General features: G+C 34.1%; 4 non-coding genes across 4 annotated transcripts; all 4 read left to right on the plus strand.

Annotated features, from left to right (window-relative positions):
* Positions 1–204: 204 nt before the first annotated feature.
* On the plus strand, positions 205–277 carry TRNAT-GGU (transfer RNA threonine (anticodon GGU)). The gene has a single exon. It is a non-coding gene; the product is annotated as a tRNA-Thr (tRNA).
* A 2,327-nt stretch (positions 278–2,604) lies between these two features.
* On the plus strand, positions 2,605–2,677 carry TRNAT-GGU (transfer RNA threonine (anticodon GGU)). Its single transcript has one exon. It is a non-coding gene; the product is annotated as a tRNA-Thr (tRNA).
* Positions 2,678–3,049: 372 nt separating this feature from the next.
* On the plus strand, positions 3,050–3,119 carry TRNAK-CUU (transfer RNA lysine (anticodon CUU)). Its single transcript has one exon. It is a non-coding gene; the product is annotated as a tRNA-Lys (tRNA).
* Positions 3,120–5,077: 1,958 nt separating this feature from the next.
* On the plus strand, positions 5,078–5,150 carry TRNAT-GGU (transfer RNA threonine (anticodon GGU)). Its single transcript has one exon. It is a non-coding gene; the product is annotated as a tRNA-Thr (tRNA).
* Positions 5,151–17,829: the final 12,679 nt, after the last annotated feature.

Here is a 17,829-nt window from a genome sequence, read left to right on the forward strand (position 1 = left end):
ATGTAACGTAAAATGTCAGAGTATTTCCACAATACCTGACGACCATTTAATTTTTTGGCTTCCGTGGCGCAATGGTTAGCGCGTTCGGTTGTTAACCGAAAGGTTGGTGGTTCGAGCCTAACCAGGAACTGTGTTGTGAGGTCTCAGATGTGACGTAAAAAGTCAGAGTTTTTCCACAATACCTGACGAACGTTTAATTTTTGGGCTTCCGTGGCGCAATGGTTAGCGCGTTCAGTTGGTAACCGAAAGGTTGGTGGTTCGAGCCCACCCGGGAGAGGTGTTGTGAAGTCTCAGATGTAGCGTGAAAAGTTATAACTTTTCCACAATACCTGACAACCATTTAATTTCTGAGCTTCCGTGGCGCAATGGTTAGCGCGTTCACCTGTTAACCGAAAGGTTGGTGGTTCGAGCCCACCCGGGAGAGGTGTAATGGGGTCTCAGATGTAGCGTGAAAAGTCATAACTTTTCCACAATACCTGACAACCATTTAATTTCTGAGCTTCCGTGGCTCAATGGTTAGCGCGTTCGGCTGTTAACTAATAGTTTGGTGGTTCGAGTCTATCCGGGAGCGGTGTTGTGAGGTCTCAGATGTTACGTAAAATGTCAGAGTTTTTTCCACAATATCGGACGAACATTTAATTTCCGAGCTTCCGTGGCTCAATGGTTAGCGCGTTCGGCTGTTAACCGAAAGGTTGGTGGTTCGAGCCCACCCGGGAGCAGTGTTGTGTGGTCCCAGATGTGACGTAAAAAGTCGGAGATTTTCCACAATACCTGACGACCATTCAATTTTTGGGCTTCCGTTGCGCAATGGTTAGCGCGTTCGGCTGTTAACCGAAAGGTTAGTGGTTCGGGCCCACCCATGATAGGTGTTGTGGGGTCTCAGATGTAGCGTGAAAAGTCATAACTTTTCCACAATACCTGACAACCATTTAATTTCTGAGCTTCCTTGGAGCAATGGTTAGCGCGCTCAGCTGTTATTCAAAAGGTTGGTGGTTCGAGCCCACCCGGGAGCAGTGTTGTGAGGTCTCAGATGTGACGTAAAAAGTCAGAGTTTTTCCACAATACCTGACGACCATTTAATTTTTCGCCTTCCGTGGCGCACTGGTTAGCGTGTTCGGCTGTTAACCGAAAGGTTGGTGGTTCGAGCCCACCCGGGAGAGGTGTTGTGGGGTCTCAGATGTAACGTAAAATGTCAGAGTTTTTCCACAATACCTGACGGCCATTTAATTTTTTGGCTTCCGTGGCTCAATGGTTAGCGCGTTCGGCTGTTAACCGAAAGGTTGGTGGTTCGAGCCCACCCGGGAGCAGTGTTGTGTGGTCCCAGATGTGACGTAAAAAGTCGGAGATTTTCCACAATACCTGACGACCATTCAATTTTTGGGCTTCCGTTGCGCAATGGTTAGCGCGTTCGGCTGTTAACCGAAAGGTTAGTGGTTCGGGCCCACCCAGGATAGGTGTTGTGGGGTCTCAGATGTAGCGTGAAAAGTCATAACTTTTCCACAATACCTGACAACCATTTAATTTCTGAGCTTCCTTGGAGCAATGGTTAGCGCGCTCAGCTGTTATTCAAAAGGTTGGTGGTTCGAGCCCACCCGGGAGCAGTGTTGTGAGGTCTCAGATGTGACGTAAAAAGTCAGAGTTTTTCCACAATACCTGACGACCATTTAATTTTTCGCCTTCCGTGGCGCACTGGTTAGCGTGTTCGGCTGTTAACCGAAAGGTTGGTGGTTCGAGCCCACCCGGGAGAGGTGTTGTGGGGTCTCAGATGTAACGTAAAATGTCAGAGTTTTTCCACAATACCTGACGGCCATTTAATTTTTTGGCTTCCGTGGCGCAATGGTTAGCGCGTTCGGCTGTTAACCGAAAGGTTAATAATAACTAAGTGTATATTTAGACCTAGTATAAACGATTTTGTTAGCTCTGATCGTAAAGAAGGAATTCGTTAATTAATCTCTATATAATAATGTTAATGTTACAAAGTTTACTACTTCGCTTATTTTTAACAGACGAGACTTTTCGAAGAGAGGTTCCGTATGAGCAAGGAAAGGAACATTATAAATATTTGTTATGGTGCGTTTTTGGATAATTTGTATTCTCTTAATGTTATGATTAGTAGTCCAACCCCAGATGGATATCCCGTATGTAAGGGCTGAGTAGAATAAGGAGTAGTAAATTTCAAATAGTGTAGCTCTCGGGACTAAGTTTTTGCAGTGATGTATTAGTCCGCAGGCTTTAGCTAGTCCCTTACATACCATGTCGACTTGAATATTCTATTTTAAGTTTTCATTTAGCCAAATCCCCATGTATTTATAATTTGTGACTCGTTTAAGAATACGACTATTAATAGTAACCTTTTCGTAAGTGTTTTTGTCGTTGCTGTTGTTGGAGAATATGATATATTCCGTTTTGTCTGTGTCAGAGTTTTTCCACAATACCTGACGAACGTTTAACTTTTGGGCTTCCGTAGCGCAATGGTTAGCGCGTTCAGCTGCTAACCGAAAGCTTGGTGGTTTGAGCCCACCCGGGAGAGATGTTGTGGGGTCTCAGATGTAACGTAAAAAGTCAAAGTTTTTCCAGAATACCTGACGAACATTTAATTTTTGGGCTTCCGTGGCGCAATGGTTAGCGCGTTCAGCTGGTAACCGAAAGGTTGGTGGTTCGAGCCCACCCGGGAGAGGTGTTGTGAAGTCTCAGATGTAGCGTGAAAAGTCATAACTTTTCCACAATACCTGACAACCATTTAATTTCTGAGCTTCCGTGGCGCAATGGTTAGCGCGTTTACCTGTTAACCGAAAGGTTGGTGGTTCGAGCCCACCCGGGAGAGGTGTAATGGGGTCTCAGATGTAGCGTGAAAAGTCATAACTTTTCCACAATACCTGACAACCATTTAACTTCTGAGCTTCCGTGGCTCAATGGTTAGCGCGTTCGGCTGTTAACTAATAGTTTGGTGGTTCGAGTCTATCCGGGAGCGGTTTTGTGAGGTCTCAGATGTAACGTAAAATGTCAGAGTTTTTTCCACAATACCTGACGATCGTTTAATTTTTGGGCTTCCGTAGCGCAATGGTTAGCGCGTTCGGCTCTTAACCGAAAGGTTGTTGGTTCGAGCCCACCCAGGAGAGGTGTTGTGGGGTCTCAGATGTAGCGTGAAAAGTCATAACTTTTCCACAATACCTGACAACCATTTAATTTCCGAGCTTCCGTGGCTCAATGGTTAGCGCGTTCGGCTGTTAACCGAAAGGTTGGTGGTTCGAGCCCACCCGGGAGCAGTGTTGTGTGGTCCCAGATGTGACGTAAAAAGTCGGAGATTTTCCACAATACCTGACGACCATTCAATTTTTGGGCTTCCGTTGCGCAATGGTTAGCGCGTTCGGCTGTTAACCGAAAGGTTAGTGGTTCGGGCCCACCCAGGATAGGTGTTGTGGGGTCTCAGATGTAGCGTGAAAAGTCATAACTTTTCCACAATACCTGACAACCATTTAATTTCTGAGCTTCCTTGGAGCAATGGTTAGCGCGCTCAGCTGTTATTCAAAAGGTTGGTGGTTCGAGCCCACCCGGGAGCAGTGTTGTGAGGTCTCAGATGTGACGTAAAAAGTCAGAGTTTTTCCACAATACCTGACGACCATTTAATTTTTCGCCTTCCGTGGCGCACTGGTTAGCGTGTTCGGCTGTTAACCGAAAGGTTGGTGATTCGAGCCCACCCGGGAGAGGTGTTGTGGGGTCTCAGATGTAACGTAAAATGTCAGAGTTTTTCCACAATACCTGACGGCCATTTAATTTTTTGGCTTCCGTGGCGCAATGGTTAGCGCGTTCGGCTGTTAACCGAAAGGTTGGTGGTTCGAGCCCAACCAGGAACTGTGTTGTGAGGTCTCAGATGTGACGTAAAAAGTTTATTTATTTCATGTTTACATTAGATTCGTTTCATAAGGGCCTAAGTCAACTAGCGACTTTTTAGCCCTGCTTCGCATAGATTTTTATAATAAAACAAATAATAAAATTCTAGTAGTTAAAACTGATAATAAATTAATAAATAAATTAATTTAAAAACAAAGTTAATAATAAAAACAAAGTTTAAATCAAAAAATCAAAAAAGTTGAGCCTATTATATTATTTCGATTAATTGAATCTTAAACAGCTAATCCAAATTGAAGAGGGTTATTATCATAAAGGGTTTATTATCTAGGAGGTCCCAATTTAAATTCTTATCAGTTTTAATAATATATGTTCTTTTAGTTTGAATTTGAATAGTTTAATATTATCCAAATCTCGTATTTCTTGGGGAAGGGTGTTAAATAACATCGGACCCATATAAAATACGGAATTTAATTTTTTCGAGGTGTTACACTTGCTTACACTAAGTGTATCTTTAGACCTAGTATAAACGATTTTGTTAGCTCTGATCGTAAAGAAGGAATTCGTTAATTAATCTCTATATAATAATGTTAATGTTACAAAGTTTACTACTTCGCTTATTTTTAACAGACGAGACTTTTCGAAGAGAGGTTCCGTATGAGCAAGGAAAGGAACATTATAAATATTTCTTATGGTGCGTTTTTGGATAATTTGTATTCTCTTAATGTTATGATTAGTAGTCCAACCCCAGATGGATATCCCGTATGTAAGGGCTGAGTAGAATAAGGAGTAGTAAATTTCAAATAGTGTAGCTCTCGGGACTAAGTTTTTGCAGTGATGTATTAGTCCACAGGCTTTAGCTAGTCCCTTACATACCATGTCGACTTGAATATTCTATTTTAAGTTTTCATTTAGCCAAATCCCCATGTATTTATAATTTGTGACTCGTTTAAGAATACGACTATTAATAGTAACCTTTTCGTAAGTGTTTTTGTCGTTGCTGTTGTTGGAGAATATGATATATTCCGTTTTGTCTGTGTCAGAGTTTTTCCACAATACCTGACGAACGTTTAACTTTTGGGCTTCCGTAGCGCAATGGTTAGCGCGTTCAGCTGCTAACCGAAAGCTTGGTGGTTTGAGCCCACCCGGGAGAGATGTTGTGGGGTCTCAGATGTAACGTAAAAAGTCAAAGTTTTTCCAGAATACCTGACGAACATTTAATTTTTGGGCTTCCGTGGCGCAATGGTTAGCGCGTTCAGCTGGTAACCGAAAGGTTGGTGGTTCGAGCCCACCCGGGAGAGGTGTTGTGAAGTCTCAGATGTAGCGTGAAAAGTCATAACTTTTCCACAATACCTGACAACCATTTAATTTCTGAGCTTCCGTGGCGCAATGGTTAGCGCGTTTACCTGTTAACCGAAAGGTTGGTGGTTCGAGCCCACCCGGGAAAGGTGTAATGGGGTCTCAGATGTAGCGTGAAAAGTCATAACTTTTCCACAATACCTGACAACCATTTAACTTCTGAGCTTCCGTGGCTCAATGGTTAGCGCGTTCGGCTGTTAACTAATAGTTTGGTGGTTCGAGTCTATCCGGGAGCGGTTTTGTGAGGTCTCAGATGTAACGTAAAATGTCAGAGTTTTTTCCACAATACCTGACGAACGTTTAATTTTTGGGCTTCCGTAGCGCAATGGTTAGCGTTTTCAGCGGTGAACCGAAAGTTTGGTGGTTCGAGACCACCCGGGAGAGATGTTGTGGGGTCTCAGATGTAACGTAAAAAGTCAAAGTTTTTCCAGAATACCTGACGAACATTTAATTTTTGGGCTTCCGTGGAGCAATGGTTAGCGCGTTCACCTGTTAACCGAAAGGTTGGTGGTTCGAGCCCACCCGGGAGAGGTGTTGTGAAGTCTCAGATGTAGCGTGAAAAGTCATAACTTTTCCACAATACCTGACAACAAAAGTAATATAAGAAACCTCCCTTCGGGAGGAAAGTATACAAAGGCGAATTTTTCCCGATACATCCTCGTACCGCGAATGTCCCCGCGCATTTATACGGCCGTAAACAAAGTTTAAAAAATAGGGCCGGGCCGCGTAAAGCGTAGGAATACATTCTCTGATCTCGCGATTGCGTCGGCTGCTTAAGTTAAGTCAATTTCACAGACTCATGGTAATTTTAAACTATTCCAATGAAAAAATCCATGCAGCATTATTACATTTTGATGATAATCAATCATTAATAAACAGGCAGTGACTCGATAAAAGGATTTTCATAGGTCTTTGCGTAAAATTTGAATTAAACCCTTACCTTGCCAAGGTATATGACTAACACTATACATACATAGATTTTAAAATGGCGTTATTATCTCGAAAATTTATTCTTGTATTCATAATTTTCATCTTCTTCTTGGCTTTACAACAAACTAGATTTTCGTTTTGAAATAACCGTATGGGAATATTTATGAACAAAATCAGGAATCTTCAATTTCTTTACGACAGACGGCTAAGCAGACTACACTAGTTTGAAGCGAGCCTTTTTCCTCTTTCCCTTTCCAACGACCATATCAAAGGACTAAGATCTACAGTACCTTGTCCGTGAGCAATAGTGTCTGAATATGGTATTTGGCGGTTCGAGGATGTCTCGCGTGTTTTAACGTTATGCCTATGGCGTCTTGTATACTTCCCTCCCGTAGGGAGGTTTCTTATATTACTTCTGCTGACAACCATTTAATTTCTGAGCTTCCGTGGCCCAATGGTTAGCGCGTTCAGCTGGTAACCGAAAGGTTGGTGGTTCGCGCCCATCTTGGAGCGGTTTTGTGAGGTCTCAGATGTGACGTAAAAAGTCAGAGTTTTTCCACATTACCTGACGAACATTTAATTTTTGGGCTTCCGTGGCGCAATGGTTTGCGCGTTCAACTGTTAACCGAAAGGTTGGTGTTTCGAGCCCATCCAGGAGAGGTGTTGTGGGGTCTCAAATGTAGCGTAAAAAGTCAAAACATTTCCACAATACGTAACAACCATTTAATATCTGAGCTTCCGCGGCTCAATGGTTAGCGCGTTCGGCTGTTAACCGAAAGTATGGTGGTTCGAGCCCAACCGGGAACTGTGTTGTGAGGTCTCAGATGTGACGTAAAAAGTCAGAGTTTTTCCACAATACCTGACGAGCAAGTAATTTTTGGGCTTCCGTGGCGCAATGGTTTGCGCGTTCAGCTGTTAACCGAAAGGTTGGTGGTTCGAGCCCACCCGGGAGAGATGTTGTGGGGTCTCAGATGTAACGTAAAAAGTCAAAGTTTTTCCAGAATACCTGACGAACATTTAATTTTTGGGCTTCCGTGGCGCAATGGTTAGCGCGTTCACCTGCTTACCGAAAGGTTGGTGGTTCGAGCCCACCCAGGAGAGGTGTAATGGGGTCTTTATGTAGCGTGAAAAGTCATAACTTTTCCTCAATACCTGACAGCCATTTATTTTCTGAGCTTCCGTGGCTCAATGGTTCGCGCGTTCGGCTGTTATCTAATAGGTTGGTGGTTCGAGTCTATCCGGGAGCGGTGTTGTGAGGTCTCAGATGTAACGTAATGTGGCAGAATTTTTCCACAATACCTGACGAACATTTAATTTTTGGGCTTCCGTGGCGCATTGGTTAGCGCCTTCGGCTGTTAACCGAAAGGTTGGTGGTTCGAGCCCAACCAGGAACTGTGTTGTGAGGTCTCAGATGTGACGTAAAAAGTCAGAGTTTTTCCACAATACCTGACGAACGTTTAATTTTTGGGCATCCGTGGCGCAATGGTTAGCGCGTTCAGCTGGTAACCGAAAGGTTGGTGGTTCGAGCCAACCCGGGAGAGATGTTGTGGGGTCTCAGATGTAGCGTGAAAAGTCATAACTTTTCCACAACACGTGAAAAACATTCTCGATCGATCAAAAAATAAAAATGTACCTCGATTTTTAATAGAATTTTCAAAATCGACGCATCTCGACCAGAGAAGCACATTTTGAGAATTTTTTCAATATTTTCAAATATAACCGCTGAAACCATAGTTTTTGTATTTTTTGCTTAAATTCAAGCAAATATAACGATATTCATTCAAAAAACTGTTAAAATTCAATTTTACATTAAGAAATCGTTGTCACGGATTTTGTATCTTGAAGAAAAAAAACATGCGATTTTTTCGGTACACTTTTGAATGTATTTTTTTCTGGACAAATTTTTGACCGAATTCAGCTTAGTTACCTATAAAATACTCATAAAAAGTGATTTCATCTCGATCGATCAAAAAATAAAAATGTACCTCGATTTTTAATAACATTTTCAAAATCGACGTATCTCGACCAGAGAAGCACATTTTGAGAATTTTTTCAATATTTTCAAATATAACCGCTGAAACCATAGTTTTTGTATTTTTTGCTTTAATTCAAGCAAATATAACGATTTTCATTCAAAAAACTGTTAAAATTCAATTTTACATTAAGAAATCGTTGTCACGGATTTTGTATCTTGAAGAAAAAAACATGCGATTTTTTCGGTACACTTTTGAATGCATTTTTTTCTGGACAAATTTTTGACCGAATTCAGCTTAGTTACCTATAAAATACTCATTAAGAGTGATTTCATCTCGATCGATCAAAAAATAAAAATGTACCTCGATTTTTAATAACATTTTCAAAATCGACGTATCTCGACCAGAGAAGCACATTTTGAGAATTTTTTCAATATTTTCAAATATAACCGCTGAAACCATAGTTTTTGTATTTTTTGCTTAAATTCACGCAAATATAACGATATTCATTCAAAAAACTGTTAAAATTCAATTTTACATTAAGAAATCGTTGTCACGGATTTTGTATCTTGAAGAAAAAAAACATGCGATTTTTTCGGTACACTTTTGAATGTATTTTTTTCTGGACAAATTTTTGACCGAATTCAGCTTAGTTACCTATAAAATACTCATTAAAATTGATTTCATCTCGATCGATCAAAAAATAAAAATGTACCTCGATTTTTAATAACATTTTCAAAATCGACGTATCTCGACCAGAGAAGCACATTTTGAGAATTTTTTCAATATTTTCAAATATAACCGCTGAAACCATAGTTTTTGTACTTTTTGCTTAAATTCAAGCAAATATAACGATATTCATTCAAAAAACTGTTAAAATTCAATTTTACATTAAGAAATCGTTTTCACGGATTTTGTATCTTGAAGAAAAAAAACATGCGATTTTTTCGGTACACTTTTGAATGTATTTTTTTCTGGACAAATTTTTGACCGAATTTAGCTTAACTACATATAAAATACTCATTAAAAGCGATTTCATCTCGATTGATCAATAAATAAAAATGTACCTCGATTTTTAATAGAATTTTCAAAATCGACGTTTCTCGGCCAGAGAAGCACATTTTGAGATTTTTTTTCACTATTTTCAAATATATCCGCTGAAACCATAGTTTTTGTACTTTTTGCTTTAATTCAAGCAAATATAACGATTTTCATTCAAAAAACTGTTAAAATTCAATTTTCAATAAGAAATTGTTATCACGGATTTTGTATCTTGAAGAAAAAAACATGCGATTTTTTCGGTACCCTTTTGAATGCATTTTTTTCTGGACAAATTTTTCACCGAATTTAGCTTAAATACCTATAAAATACTCATTAAAAGTGATTTCATCTCGATAGATCAATAAATAAAAATGTACCTCGATTTTTAATAGAATTTTCAAAATCGACGTTTCTCGGCCAGAGAAGCACATTTTGAGATTTTTTTTCACTATTTTCAAATATATCCGCTGAAACCATAGTTTTTGTATTTTTTGCTTTAATTCAAGCAAATATAAGGATTTTCATTCAAAAAACTGTTAAAATTCAATTTTACATTAAGAAATCGTTTTCACGGATTTTGTATCTTGAAGAAAAAAAACATGCGATTTTTTCGGTACACTTTTGAATGTATTTTTTTCTGGACAAATTTTTGACCGAATTTAGCTTAAATACATATAAAATACTCATTAAAAGCGATTTCATCTCGATTGATCAATAAATAAAAATGTACCTCGATTTTTAATAGAATTTTCAAAATCGACGTTTCTCGGCCAGAGAAGCACATTTTGAGATTTTTTTTCACTATTTTCAAATATATCCGCTGAAACCATAGGTTTTGTACTTTTTGCTTTAATTCAACAAATGTAACGATATTCATTTATAAAACTGTTCAAATTCAATTTTCATTAAGAAATTGTTGTCACGGATTTTGTATCTTGAAGAAAAAAACATGCGATTTTTTCGGTACACTTTTGAATGTATTTTTTTCTGGACAAATTTTTGACCGAATTCAGCTTAGTTACCTATAAAATACTCATAAAAAGTGATTTCATCTCGATCGATCAAAAAATAAAAATGTACCTCGATTTTTAATAACATTTTCAAAATCGACGTATCTCGACCAGAGAAGCACATTTTGAGAATTTTTTCAATATTTTCAAATATAACCGCTTTAACCATAGTTTTTGTATTTTTTGCTTTAATTCAAGCAAATATAACGATTTTCATTCAAAAAACTGTTAAAATTCAATTTTACATTAAGAAATCGTTTTCACGGATTTTGTATCTTGAAGAAAAAAAACATGCGATTTTTTCGGTACACTTTTGAATGTATTTTTTTCTGGACAAATTTTTGACCGAATTTAGCTTAACTACATATAAAATACTCATTAAAAGCGATTTTATCTCGATTGATCAATAAATAAAAATGTACCTCGATTTTTAATAGAATTTTCAAAATCGACGTTTCTCGGCCAGAGAAGCACATTTTGAGATTTTTTTTCACTATTTTCAAATATATCCGCTGAAACCATAGTTTTTGTATTTTTTGCTTTAATTCAAGCAAATATAAGGATTTTCATTCAAAAAACTGTTAAAATTCAATTTTACATTAAGAAATCGTTTTCACGGATTTTGTATCTTGAAGAAAAAAAACATGCGATTTTTTCGGTACACTTGAATGTATTTTTTTCTGGACAAATTTTTGACCGAATTTAGCTTAAATACATATAAAATACTCATTAAAAGCGATTTCATCTCGATTGATCAATAAATAAAAATGTACCTCGATTTTTAATAGAATTTTCAAAATCGACGTTTCTCGGCCAGAGAAGCACATTTTGAGATTTTTTTTCACTATTTTCAAATATATCCGCTGAAACCATAGTTTTTGTACTTTTTGCTTTAATTCAAGCAAATATAACGATTTTCATTCAAAAAACTGTTAAAATTCAATTTTCAATAAGAAATTGTTATCACGGATTTTGTATCTTGAAGAAAAAAACATGCGATTTTTTCGGTACCCTTTTGAATGCATTTTTTTCTGGACAAATTTTTGACCGAATTTAGCTTAAATACCTATAAAATACTCATTAAAAGTGATTTCATCTCGATTGATCAATAAATAAAAATGTACCTCGATTTTTAATAGAATTTTCAAAATCGACGTTTCTCGGCCAGAGAAGTACATTTTGAGATTTTTTTTCACTATTTTCAAATATATCCGCTGAAACCATAGTTTCTGTATTTTTTGCTTTAATTCAACAAATGTAACGATATTCATTCATAAAACTGTTCAAATTCAATTTTCATTAAGAAATTGTTGTCACGGATTTTGTATCTTGAAGAAAAAAACATGCGATTTTTTCGGTACACTTTTGAATGTATTTTTTTCTGGACAAATTTTTGACCGAATTCAGCTTAGTTACCTATAAAATACTCATAAAAAGTGATTTCATCTCGATCGATCAAAAAATAAAAATGTACCTCGATTTTTAATAACATTTTCAAAATCGACGTATCTCGACCAGAGAAGCACATTTTGAGAATTTTTTCAATATTTTCAAATATAACCGCTGAAACCATAGTTTTTGTATTTTTTGCTTTAATTCAAGCAAATATAACGATTTTCATTCAAAAAACTGTTAAAATTCAATTTTACATTAAGAAATCGTTGTCACGGATTTTGTATCTTGAAGAAAAAAACATGCGATTTTTTCGGTACACTTTTGAATGTATTTTTTTCTGGACAAATTTTTGACCGAATTCAGCTTAGTTACCTATAAAATACTCATTAAAAGTGATTTCATCTCGATCGATTAAAAAATAAAAATGTACCTCGATTTTTAATAACATTTTCAAAATCGACGTATCTCGACCAGAGAAGCACATTTTGAGAATGTTTTCAATATTTTCAAATATAACCGCTGAAACCATAGTTTTTGTACTTTTTGCTTAAATTCAAGCAAATATAACGATATTCATTCAAAAAACTGATAAAATTCAATTTTACATTAAGAAATCGTTTTCACGGATTTTGTATCTTGAAGAAAAAAAACATGCGATTTTTTCGGTACACTTTTGAATGTATTTTTTTCTGGACAAATTTTTGACCGAATTTAGCTTAACTACATATAAAATACTCATTAAAAGCGATTTCATCTCGATTGATCAATAAATAAAAATGTACCTCGATTTTTAATAGAATTTTCAAAATCGACGTTTCTCGGCCAGAGAAGCACATTTTGAGATTTTTTTTCACTATTTTCAAATATATCCGCTGAAACCATAGTTTTTGTACTTTTTGCTTTAATTCAAGCAAATATAACGATTTTCATTCAAAAAACTGTTAAAATTCAATTTTCAATAAGAAATTGTTGTCACGGATTTTGTATATTGAAGAAAAAAACATGCGATTTTTTCGGTACACTTTTTAATGCATTTTTTTCTGGACAAACTTTTGACGGAATTTGGCTTAAATACCTATAAAATACTCATTAAAAGTTATTTCATCTCGATTGATCAATAAATAAAAATATACCTCGATTTTTTATAGAATTTTCAAAATCGACGTTTCTCGACCAGAGAAGCACATTTTGAGTTTTTTTTAATATTTTCAAATATAACCGCTGAAACCATAGTTTTTGTACTTTTTGCTTTAATTCAAGCAAATATAACGATATTCATTCAAAAAACTGTTCAAATTCAATTTTCAATAAGAAATCGTTGTCACGGATTTTGTATCTTGAAGAAAAAAAACATGCGATTTTTTCGGTACACTTTTGAATGCATTTTTTTCTGGACAAATTTTTGACCGAATTTAGCTTAAATACCGATAAAATACTCATTTAAAGTGATTTCATCTCGATTGATCAATAAATAAAAATGTACCTCGATTTTTAATAGAATTTTCAAAATCGACGTTTCTCGACCAGAGAAGCACATTTTGAGAATTTTTTCAATATTTTCAAATATAACCGCTGAAACCATAGTTTTTGTACTTTTTGCTTAAATTCAAGCAAATATAACGATATTCATTCAAAAAACTGTTAAAATTCAATTTTACATTAAGAAATCGTTTTCACGGATTTTGTATCTTGAAGAAAAAAAACATGCGATTTCTTCGGTACACTTTTGAATGTATTTTTTTCTGGACAAATTTTTGACCGAATTTAGCTTAACTACATATAAAATGCTCATTAAAAGCGATTTCATCTCGATTGATCAATAAATAAAAATGTACCTCGATTTTTAATAGAATTTTCAAAATCGACGTTTCTCGGCCAGAGAAGCACATTTTGAGATTTTTTTTCACTATTTTCAAATATATCCGCTGAAACCATAGTTTTTGTACTTTTTGCTTTAATTCAAGCAAATATAACGATTTTCATTCAAAAAACTGTTAAAATTCAATTTTCAATAAGAAATTGTTATCACGGATTTTGTATCTTGAAGAAAAAAACATGCGATTTTTTCGGTACCCTTTTGAATGCATTTTTTTCTGGACAAATTTTTCACCGAATTTAGCTTAAATACCTATAAAATACTCATTAAAAGTGATTTCATCTCGATAGATCAATAAATAAAAATGTACCTCGATTTTTAATAGAATTTTCAAAATCGACGTTTCTCGGCCAGAGAAGCACATTTTGAGATTTTTTTTCACTATTTTCAAATATATCCGCTGAAACCATAGTTTTTGTATTTTTTGCTTTAATTCAAGCAAATATAAGGATTTTCATTCAAAAAACTGTTAAAATTCAATTTTACATTAAGAAATCGTTTTCACGGATTTTGTATCTTGAAGAAAAAAAACATGCGATTTTTTCGGTACACTTTTGAATGTATTTTTTTCTGGACAAATTTTTGACCGAATTTAGCTTAAATACATATAAAATACTCATTAAAAGCGATTTCATCTCGATTGATCAATAAATAAAAATGTACCTCGATTTTTAATAGAATTTTCAAAATCGACGTTTCTCGGCCAGAGAAGCACATTTTGAGATTTTTTTTCACTATTTTCAAATATATCCGCTGAAACCATAGGTTTTGTACTTTTTGCTTTAATTCAACAAATGTAACGATATTCATTTATAAAACTGTTCAAATTCAATTTTCATTAAGAAATTGTTGTCACGGATTTTGTATCTTGAAGAAAAAAACATGCGATTTTTTCGGTACACTTTTGAATGTATTTTTTTCTGGACAAATTTTTGACCGAATTCAGCTTAGTTACCTATAAAATACTCATAAAAAGTGATTTCATCTCGATCGATCAAAAAATAAAAATGTACCTCGATTTTTAATAACATTTTCAAAATCGACGTATCTCGACCAGAGAAGCACATTTTGAGAATTTTTTCAATATTTTCAAATATAACCGCTTTAACCATAGTTTTTGTATTTTTTGCTTTAATTCAAGCAAATATAACGATTTTCATTCAAAAAACTGTTAAAATTCAATTTTACATTAAGAAATCGTTTTCACGGATTTTGTATCTTGAAGAAAAAAAACATGCGATTTTTTCGGTACACTTTTGAATGTATTTTTTTCTGGACAAATTTTTGACCGAATTTAGCTTAACTACATATAAAATACTCATTAAAAGCGATTTTATCTCGATTGATCAATAAATAAAAATGTACCTCGATTTTTAATAGAATTTTCAAAATCGACGTTTCTCGGCCAGAGAAGCACATTTTGAGATTTTTTTTCACTATTTTCAAATATATCCGCTGAAACCATAGTTTTTGTATTTTTTGCTTTAATTCAAGCAAATATAAGGATTTTCATTCAAAAAACTGTTAAAATTCAATTTTACATTAAGAAATCGTTTTCACGGATTTTGTATCTTGAAGAAAAAAAACATGCGATTTTTTCGGTACACTTTTGAATGTATTTTTTTCTGGACAAATTTTTGACCGAATTTAGCTTAAATACATATAAAATACTCATTAAAAGCGATTTCATCTCGATTGATCAATAAATAAAAATGTACCTCGATTTTTAATAGAATTTTCAAAATCGACGTTTCTCGGCCAGAGAAGCACATTTTGAGATTTTTTTTCACTATTTTCAAATATATCCGCTGAAACCATAGTTTTTGTACTTTTTGCTTTAATTCAAGCAAATATAACGATTTTCATTCAAAAAACTGTTAAAATTCAATTTTCAATAAGAAATTGTTATCACGGATTTTGTATCTTGAAGAAAAAAACATGCGATTTTTTCGGTACCCTTTTGAATGCATTTTTTTCTGGACAAATTTTTGACCGAATTTAGCTTAAATACCTATAAAATACTCATTAAAAGTGATTTCATCTCGATTGATCAATAAATAAAAATGTACCTCGATTTTTAATAACATTTTCAAAATCGACGTATCTCGACCAGAGAAGCACATTTTGAGAATTTTTTCAATATTTTCAAATATAACCGCTGAAACCATAGTTTTTGTATTTTTTGCTTTAATTCAAGCAAATATAACGATTTTCATTCAAAAAACTGTTAAAATTCAATTTTACATTAAGAAATCGTTTTCACGGATTTTGTATCTTGAAGAAAAAAAACATGCGATTTTTTCGGTACAATTTTGAATGTATTTTTTTCTGGACAAATTTTTGACCGAATTTAGCTTAACTACATATAAAATACTCATTAAAAGCGATTTCATCTCGATTGATCAATAAATAAAAATGTACCTCGATTTTTAATAGAATTTTCAAAATCGACGTTTCTCGGCCAGAGAAGCACATTTTGAGATTTTTTTTCACTATTTTCAAATATATCCGCTGAAACCATAGTTTTTGTACTTTTTGCTTTAATTCAAGCAAATATAACGATTTTCATTCAAAAAACTGTTAAAATTCAATTTTCAATAAGAAATTGTTGTCACGGATTTTGTATATTGAAGAAAAAAACATGCGATTTTTTCGGTACACTTTTTAATGCATTTTTTTCTGGACAAACTTTTGACGGAATTTGGCTTAAATACCTATAAAATACTCATTAAAAGTTATTTCATCTCGATTGATCAATAAATAAAAATATACCTCGATTTTTTATAGAATTTTCAAAATCGACGTTTCTCGACCAGAGAAGCACATTTTGAGTTTTTTTTAATATTTTCAAATATAACCGCTGAAACCATAGTTTTTGTACTTTTTGCTTTAATTCAAGCAAATATAACGATATTCATTCAAAAAACTGTTCAAATTCAATTTTCAATAAGAAATCGTTGTCACGGATTTTGTATCTTGAAGAAAAAAAACATGCGATTTTTTCGGTACACTTTTGAATGCATTTTTTTCTGGACAAATTTTTGACCGAATTTAGCTTATATACCGATAAAATACTCATTTAAAGTGATTTCATCTCGATTGATCAATAAATAAAAATGTACCTCGATTTTTAATAGAATTTTCAAAATCGACGTTTCTCGACCAGAGAAGCACATTTTGAGAATTTTTTCAATATTTTCAAATATAACCGCTGAAACCATAGTTTTTGTACTTTTTGCTTAAATTCAAGCAAATATAACGATATTCATTCAAAAAACTGTTAAAATTCAATTTTACATTAAGAAATCGTTTTCACGGATTTTGTATCTTGAAGAAAAAAAACATGCGATTTTTTCGGTACACTTTTGAATGTATTTTTTTCTGGACAAATTTTTGACCGAATTTAGCTTAACTACATATAAAATACTCATTAAAAGCGATTTCATCTCGATTGATCAATAAATAAAAATGTACCTCGATTTTTAATATAATTTTCAAAATCGACGTTTCTCGGCCAGAGAAGCACATTTTGAGATTTTTTTTCACTATTTTCAAATATATCCGCTGAAACCATAGTTTTTGTACTTTTTGCTTTAATTCAAGCAAATATAACGATTTTCATTCAAAAAACTGTTAAAATTCAATTTTCAATAAGAAATTGTTGTCACGGATTTTGTATATTGAAGAAAAAAACATGCGATTTTTTCGGTACACTTTTTAATGCATTTTTTTCTGGACAAACTTTTGACGGAATTTGGCTTAAATACCTATAAAATACTCATTAAAAGTTATTTCATCTCGATTGATCAATAAATAAAAATATACCTCGATTTTTTATAGAATTTTCAAAATCGACGTTTCTCGACCAGAGAAGCACATTTTGAGTTTTTTTTAATATTTTCAAATATAACCGCTGAAACCATAGTTTTTGTACTTTTTGCTTTAATTCAAGCAAATATAACGATATTCATTCAAAAAACTGTTCAAATTCAATTTTCAATAAGAAATCGTTGTCACGGATTTTGTATCTTGAAGAAAAAAAACATGCGATTTTTTCGGTACACTTTTGAATGCATTTTTTTCTGGACAAATTTTTGACCGAATTTAGCTTATATACCGATAAAATACTCATTTAAAGTGATTTCATCTCGATTGATCAATAAATAAAAATGTACCTCGATTTTTAATAGAATTTTCAAAATCGACGTTTCTCGACCAGAGAAGCACATTTTGAGAATTTTTTCAATATTTTCAAATATAACCGCTGAAACCATAGTTTTTGTACTTTTTGCTTAAATTCAAGCAAATATAACGATATTCATTCAAAAAACTGTTAAAATTCAATTTTACATTAAGAAATCGTTTTCACGGATTTTGTATCTTGAAGAAAAAAAAC

This window comes from Phalangium opilio, unplaced genomic scaffold, assembly GCF_054372755.1.
Source record: "Phalangium opilio isolate 3A_F unplaced genomic scaffold, DU_Popi_V2 ptg000209l_1, whole genome shotgun sequence".
Classification (NCBI taxonomy): domain Eukaryota; kingdom Metazoa; phylum Arthropoda; class Arachnida; order Opiliones; family Phalangiidae; genus Phalangium; species Phalangium opilio.